We start from the raw sequence: 8,593 nt of genomic DNA, 5'->3' as shown, positions 1-8,593 counted from the left end.
GCTTATCCACTGCCCAGAACATCACGCCTTAAAGCTTCTGACTGGGAGGGAGAAACAGATACCCACACAGGTGCAATTTTTATGTACAATATTTGTAAAATATGCTGTTATCCAGGAGGAATAAAGATACCTGACCAAGTGGCCCTGGATACAGTCCTTGGCACTCCATCTTAAGATTTACTTGCTAAATATTGGGCTGCTTAAGGATGCATAAGACAAGATTTTACTCTCCCCCCCTCCCCCCCAAAGAAACAGGTTTTAAAATAGCTGAAAACAATGTACAGGAGCTGGCAGAGTTTTCAGAAAAAGCCTTGGACAATATTCATCATAATGGAATAACTAAAACACCCTGATTATTATTCTAGTAAAATGTCTTAGCTTATGCTACCTATGAACTTTATGATATTTCCACCAGTAACACTGGTTTCTGCAAGGTTTTCCAATATGCAGGAGCAGTTTCACTGAACTGTTGTCACTATTATGAAACCAATCCTGCAAACCTTTACTCATGGAGTCCTTACTCTGTGTATTACACAAGTAGGCCAAATCAATCTGTAGAGTTCTTTTCAAAACAAGACAAGCTTCCCCACCACAGACTTTCTTTCTCAATCATTTCCTAAGGGTCTCAGAGGAATTTAAATTAATTTACAGTTCATCCTCAAACAAGGACTACACCCAGTTTTGGGACAAAGTGTGGCTCCTTCTAGAGGGGTTGCCTTCCCGTTATTTCTTCAACTAAAAATTCCAGTGTATAAAAAATGAGCCCATAAAATGATAAAAACCCAAACAGGCAACAGAGGGGATTCTTAGCTCTTCCAGCTCCCTCCAACTCTCTCTCTTTCAAGATTACAGAGTTTCTTATATACTGTGCCCTACCCAGCAAGCCTTACAGGAACCCTGAACTACAGCTCCAGCTGCTCTGAGAAATAAAACTCCCAACCTGCTCTGCTCTTGCAGTCTGGTGGGTGGACTGGTCGGAAACAAACAGTCTCAACTCGTACTGAGGGGAAAGGCAATTTCAGTTTCCCAGGTTCAATTTGGGTTCTCAACAGGGATAGCAGCCTCTCAGCACCCACATTCCCTCTCCTAAAGATATTTCTTCCAGGACACTATAGAACAGTGTAGTTTTCCGCATTAGACTTAAAGGAGTCAATATATTACCAATAGAACAGACTGTGGGGCGTGGGGTTGGAGAGAAGTTAATCTAAACATTTTTTCAATTGCAACAAAAAACAACTTTGGGGCAGAGGGAGTGTCAATTTTGAAAACCCAGAAATTTAAATATTAAATTTTAATAAAAATTCTCAGGTTTTCAGATTTTGAAAACCAAAACAATTTGTTTAAATTAAAAACTGTTTTCCCCCTCTGGTTTTTGAAAAATAAACCAAAATAATCTCATGCAAAACTTACAATTTTTTTAAAACTTCATGGAAAAATAATTGTCTAATTACAATTGCATTTTCAGATCACATTTTGAGTTATCAGGTTTCTGAAAAGAAACTGAAGTAGCATCATGTTCAGTTCATAGCTGATATGAACAAATCCATCGTCCAACAGACCTTGATCAAATCACTTTATTCTGTACATAGGCTGTTTTGCTCTATTGACTCTGACAAAGACCTCTGGTTTTCCTATGTGGGCTGATTCTGCATGCTGTTGAGCGTCCAATTACTATGGAAGTTGATGGGACTTAGTAGCTGGTCAGTTAGCGATTGATCCTGCTTTCATGGGAGTTTTTTCATTGGACTTGAATAGGAGCAGGACCAAGCCCCCAGTGATGAAAGGAACACATTTAAAAGTAGGTTTTGTACAAAATGTGATAATTATAGTTATTGCACAGCAACGTTAAGAGACAATTCTGAATGTTATGGGAAGTTTACATGTATGTACATTTTCATAGCTCATGCTCCCTTTAAACTTCAGGGTTTCCAGAGTGTTAATCTTAAAACCAAATATTGCTACAAATTCCAGTGTTTCTGCCATTTCACACAAAATGCCCAAACTTTTTTGTAGCTCAAATTTCATCCACTGTGTCCAAGCAAATGATTTGTCTTATTTGCTATTGCCAGAAATCCTCTCAAATCTATAGGAATTTCACTAAATCTTCATTCAATTTGTAAGGAAGTCCTTCAAAAGAAATTATTATACTGAGACATATAAATAAGCCTTCCGGGTTTTTCTGTCTATCGATTTATGGAAGTTTAATAACGTGAACAGCCACACCAGAGAGAGAGAATATTCAATAGGACAGTTTATGTATTATTTGACGGCTTTACTGTTTTCTTTGTACTCAGACCAGGACAAATAGTATTGGAGATCAAATGGTTCATCTGGAAACCTGTGTAGCAGATTTCCTCATTGCAGCACAAACACCAATTTCTGAGCAGGTCCTCAAGGAATCAATTATGAAACATTTAGAGGAGAGGAAAGTGATCAGGAACAGTCAGCATGGATTCACGAAGGGGAAGTCGTGCCTGACTAACCTAATTGCCTTCTATGATGAGATAACTGGCTCTGTGGATGAGGGGAAAGCAGTGGATGTGTTATTCCTTGACTTTAGCAAAGCTTTTGATACGGTCTCCCACAGTATTCTTGCCGCCAAGTTAAAGAAGTATGGGCTGGATGAATGGACTGTAAGGTGGATAGAAAGCTGGCTAGATAGTCGGGCTCAACGGTTAGTGATCAATGGCTCCATGTCTAGTTGGCAGCCGGTTTCAAGCGGAGTGCCCCAAGGGTCGGTCCTGGGGCCGGTTTTGTTTAATATCTTTATTAATGATCTGGAGGATGGTGTGGACTGCACTCTCAGCAAGTTTGCAGATGACACTAAACTAGGAGGCGTGGTAGCTACACTAGAGGGTAGGGATCGGATACAGAGGGACCTAGACAAATTAGAGGATTGGGCTAAAAAAAACCTGATGAGGTTCAACAAGGACAAGTGCAGAGTCCTGCACTTAGGACGGAAGAATCCCATGCACTGCTACAGACTAGGGACCGAATGGCTAGGTAGAGTTCTGCAGAAAAGTACCTAGGGTTCACAGTGGACGAGAAGCTGGATATGAGTCAACAGTGTTCTCTTGTTGCCAAGAAGGCTAACGGCATTTTGGGCTGTATAAGTAGAGGCATTGCCAGCAGATCGAGGAACGTGATCGTTCCCCTTTATTCGACATTGGTGAGGCCTCATCTGGAATACTGTGTCCAGTTTTGGGCCCCACACTACAAGAAGGATGTGGAAAAATTGGAAAGAGTCCAATGGAGGGCAACAAAAATGATTAGGGGTCTGGAGCACATGACTTATGAGGAGAGACTGAGGGAACTGGGATTGTTTAGTCTCCAGAAGAGAAGAATGAGGAGGGATTTGATAGTAGCCTTCAACTACCTGAAGGAGGGTTCCAAAGAGGATGGAGCTCGGCTGTTCTCAGTGATGGCAGATGACAGAACAAGGAGCAATGGTCTCAAGTTGCAGTGGAGGTCGTCCAGGTTGGATATTAGGAAAAACTATTTCACTAGGAGGGTGGTGAAACACTGGAATGCGTTACCTAGGGAGGTGGTGGAGTCTCCTTCCTTGGAGGTTTTTAAGGCCCGGCTTGACAAAGCCCTGGCTGGGATGATTTAGTTGGGAATTGGTCCTGCTTTGAGCAGGGGGTTGGACTAGATGACCTCTTGAGGTCCCTTCCAACCCTGATATTCTCTGATTCTATGAAAGGGTGATCAGTGTTTTAACGGAAAAATTTATGGCTAATATAAAGTTAGAGAAAATCCTGAATTTCTAACTCTGAAAAGTTCTAACTTTCCTAAATTGTAAAGCAAGAACAACAATACAGCATCCTAGATTTTCTTTTAAGATTCTAAACTTTCTTGTAAAATCTTAGGAAATCTTTGGAGTTCTATAAAGTGGCATCATTAACCCTAAAGCAAGTAAATGCACTCACTGTGGAAATGGACAGTGCACAGCATTAAGATGGACTTTTTCTAAGCACTTGGGAACCACAATCCACTGAGCAGTTCATAGGATCTAGGGATTGATCCTACAGCAACTGAAGTTAATGGACAAACATATTAATTTCAGTGGGAGAAGAAGCAGACCCTTACTTAGCAAATACTTTAATCTGCTCAAAACAGCTGTCCTAGCATGCACCAATATGTTTTTTAAACTAGGTTAACTTGTTTACCATACAGTTGTATGTGTATGTTAGTAATTAGACCTATAAGCAGTACATCAACTCAGTGAGAGATTTTCTTTCATAGGAGAAAAGCTAAAAGACTATGGGATTTGGCCCCCATATTTGTGAATGATAATATATATGCTCACCCAAAGACAGATTTCCTGGAAGTACACACTTCTAACCAAAAATGTAAAAAAAACATTAGGAGTCCTGGCCATTCAATTTTTAAGATTATTTTTCTGGAAAGATAAACTTTGTCAAAACCAAACCAGCTATTTATGCTGTGGTTATTTGATGACTCTGGTACTGCACCTCTTCTGGGTTTTTAGTAGTTCAGTGTTCCATTTAGGCCTGTGCAACGTGTCAATGCTTTAATGGCAGAGGTTACCTCTGCTCTGCAATAAAATTCCTGTATTCCAACCATAGTTTCAATAAAAATAGAATTTGATTCCCAGCATTTCAACAGTGCTAAATAATCAGATTGTCAAAAGTATTTCTACAATGTGTTTCTCTTCCTTTTAGACTGAAAACAATTAAGGACACCCATTGCCAAAAAGCAACTAAATGTATTTGCCAAGACAAAATTTCAAGAGCATCTGTGTGTATCTGAATTTTGAAACATGTTTCTCAGTCTTTAGCCCTGTATTTTACATACAATATTAAACAATGAATTAGACCCAAGCCCCCATCAGCTGTACATAACCCCACTGGGGTTCAGAGAGCAAAGCCCCTTTAAAATTTTGTCCTGAGATAGAGACAGTGCTGGTTGTTCCAGGAAAGTGAAATGCTGGTTGTTCCAGGAAGGGAGGGGGTCGAGAGTGATAGAGGCGGGTGAGTGTGTGTCTGTAGCTTCAGAGGAGAGGGCCTATAGTGAGCAGGCCCCTATCTAGCAATGACTGAAGTCCAGGAGGGACAGAGTGGCTGACCAGGGGATGCCCCAGAATCGGGCCCAGCAGGAGCACCATGCCAGGAAGGAATCACCTGAAAAGAACAAACTGGAGCTGAACCCAGTATCACCATCCTCAGAACTGTGCAGGGCTGTGAGCATTGGGGCTTATGACTCCGCATTGGCAATAAGGAGGGTGGTTGTAGCTAGTTGAGTGGGGAGGTTGTCACTCTGTGTGGGTTTGCAGAGCGCGGTAGAAGGTGGTGGCACCAGAAGGGCTCATTGGGGAAAGTTCACTGATGCCAAAGGCCAGGACTCACTCCCAGATTGGAACTCTGCCCAGGATTCCTGAACTCTGATGCTAGATGCTGTGCTTGGCAACTATCATAGAATATCAGGGTTGGAAGGGACCTTGGGAGGTCATCTAGTCCAACCCCTGCTCAAAGCAGGACCAATCCCCAGACAATTTTTACCCAAGTTCCCCTAAATGGCCCCCTCAAGCATTGAACTCACAACCCTGGGTTTAGCAGGCCAATGCTCAAACCACTGAGCTATCCCCCCCTTTTATACTGTGGTACCACTAGGCCTAGGTAACCCTGTTTGACCACTCCCTCTATCTTCTCCCCATTCTTTTTCTTCATTCATCCCTCTGTAAATAAATATTTCCCTTTCTTACATTTGTTTTACTGTTCCAGTGTGTGTTTACTCTGGAGGGTTTGGAACAGATGCTCCTGGGGTGGAAGGCAAGTTCCCTGCTTCATTCACCTTTGCTTGGATGGAGCCACCCCGCAAAGTGGACTCCATCTTGGCCACAAGGGGACTTCAGTCACATGTATCTGTTACCAACTTTTCTCTCTTATTCTACCTGGGGATGGAAATTCCTTGGATTGCATAAAAATCATAGTCCTTCCTTTTAAAACTGAAGAGGATCTTGTCCTATCATATGGATCGCTTGGAAACAAAAAGATTTTAAGACCGTTATCCAGCTGGTCTACAGAAAAATTCCCAATGCCTGCCACTGCTTTTTAATGATAGTTAAGTCATGCCAGCTTATTCCACTTGTATGCTGACTTGGTTTAGCCTTAATTTTAAGAATGACCAAAAAAAGGTTCCAGTACAGAATGGGGAAAATAAAGGTGGCCTTAAAATAAGGCATTTGCTTATTGACAAGCAGAAAGCACGTATGAGGGGCACATAGCCAGGTGGCCACTGATCAGATGTGTAGAAAGTGGGAGTTGGGGGGAAATCTTTGTTGCAAACTGCAGAGCTTCCATGAAGCCATTTTGATGAGGCTGCACTAGTCCAATGGCTGATATTACATCTACAGGCTTCTATGTGGCTCCTTACAAGGGGGGGTAGGATCAGAAAAGCAAAGAATCTTCCAGTTCCACCCTGTCCCCTCCAACCTCCTATACTGTAGCAAACAAAGCTTATGAGAAGCTGAACTCCATTCCATGTAGGCGTGCATGCTACCTATGCAGCCTCCCAGTCCTATTCTTTATCAACTGGAAATACAGTTCTGTTGCCAAGAGGCTCTTCATGGCCACAGAGGAGGGAATTAGATTTTGCATTTAAAATAAAATAAATAACAGATGCCTTGCATTTGTCTCCCTTGCTCCTCACTTTCTTGTCCAGTTACATGATACTTTGGATAAGAATGTAAGCCTGGAGTGGCACAATATGGTTATATCTCCATTGGAAAGTTGACATCTGGTAAACAGATGACAGGTGAAAGGAATAGCGGCTTTAGGTAGTGCGATGTGCAAACATGCAGGGGGAAGGTACGGATGGTCCATGATGTCTGTTATTTATTAATATTGTTCTAATTGGTATTCTAGCTGTATATTGTAAAACAATTAAGTAAAATAGCAGATACATGTAATCATTCATCACACACTGATAATGCTTTTATGTTCATTAAGGCATTTGATTAATCAATAGGTTTTGCAGAGTGCACAGTCTGTGTAGGTGTATGGGCACTAAGTGTCTTTGTGTTTTTCTTATTGCAGTGGTGCTGTGTAAGCTTTCTATCCTGCAGTAATGGCATGGTGTATTCTTTAAGAACATAAGAACAGTTGAATCGGGTCAGACCAAAGGTCCACCTAGCCCAGTATCCTGGCTTCCGACAGTGGCCCCGGAGGGAACGAACAGATCAGGTAATCACCAAGTGATCTATTCCCTGTCACCCATTCCCAGCTTCTGGCAAAACAAGGCTAGGGCCACCATCCCTGCCCCTCCTGTCTAGTAGCCATTGATGGACCTATCCTCCATGAACTTATCTAGTTCTTTTCAGCAAAGCAATGGCTTAGAGGAGGAAATAGTGATATTTTTATACAGAATAGGATACCTCAGATTAAAACTATGGTGTCCGAGTGCACAAGTTTCAGGAGACTGTGTGAAAAATGAGTTTGTTTTATACTTAATTTTTTTTAGTTTATTTAAATTTTATCTATAAGTGAATTCTCCAAAGAAAACTTTAAAAGCCCCATGGAAGTTTCTCTCTAAACTCAATGGGTCTTGAACATTTGGGGTAAATGTATCATTTTATTAGACTATGACCTTGGATGTACAAACCTGTGTTTCTTGCCTCCCATTCATTTGCACGTGTTCAGAACCACAAGGCTGTTCTGAAATAAATCCACAAGAATGACATTGGGAACTGCTCAGCCTCTGTTGTGAATCACAGTGTGAGCAAACATAGGTTGTACCACAGGCCTATCATTAATTTAAGAGGATGAAATTTAGGGCCTCAGCCCCCAAGATCTTAGACTGGGATTTAGGCAACATGCTATTTACTTACCAATACGTCCTTAGTACTGGTGCATGTATCACTAGTTGAGACCAACTGCTTTACGTAACGATTCTTATAGCCTTTCTGCATGCCTATTGCTAAGGGGTGTCTGTCACCTAAAGGAACTACAGTATCATTCCCTTAAGTTACTGATCTATGTTGGGGTGCACCACTCCAGCTAGAGCTCTGGACATTATGCTTTTGGGAGGCAATACCTCTCAACTCACTGGCACATAGGAGAAGCGTAGCCGCTGCTAAATGGCTCTTCAGGTTGCAGCCAGCTGCTGTGCAAAGACAGTATCCAGGAGCAGGGTTTGCCTTCAGGGGAGCACCAAGACTGCAGTTTGCCTAGATATTCTGTAATGCTATACTAACCCACAGTTCTGCAAACAGCACTGCACAGAGAGCATGGGGGAGTAGTCTACTTGTACTTCCTCATTCTCACTCCCATCTCACATGCACATCCTGTTCAGGATCAGGGAACAAGCTGCCCCAAAGTAAATTAGTATTTGACCAGCTCCTACGCACAGCTGGATAAATGTCTTCGAAATAGCAGGAATGCTGGTTTCAGGCCAAATAAACAGTTTCTGTATAAACTTGCTCTTGAGTGACATACTTTTATGCCCTACTCCAGAGACAGTAAATCATCTAAAAATAATCAGAGGAATTCCAAGACAGTGGATGTATGAAGACAGCAGATATATAGGGAATAAGACTCGTGTTTTGGACCATGTGAAGGCTTGCTTGTTTTTT

This window comes from Chrysemys picta, chromosome 9 (genome assembly GCF_011386835.1).
Source record: "Chrysemys picta bellii isolate R12L10 chromosome 9, ASM1138683v2, whole genome shotgun sequence".
NCBI lineage: Eukaryota > Metazoa > Chordata > Testudines > Emydidae > Chrysemys > Chrysemys picta.
This window is presented reverse-complemented; position numbering follows the sequence as displayed.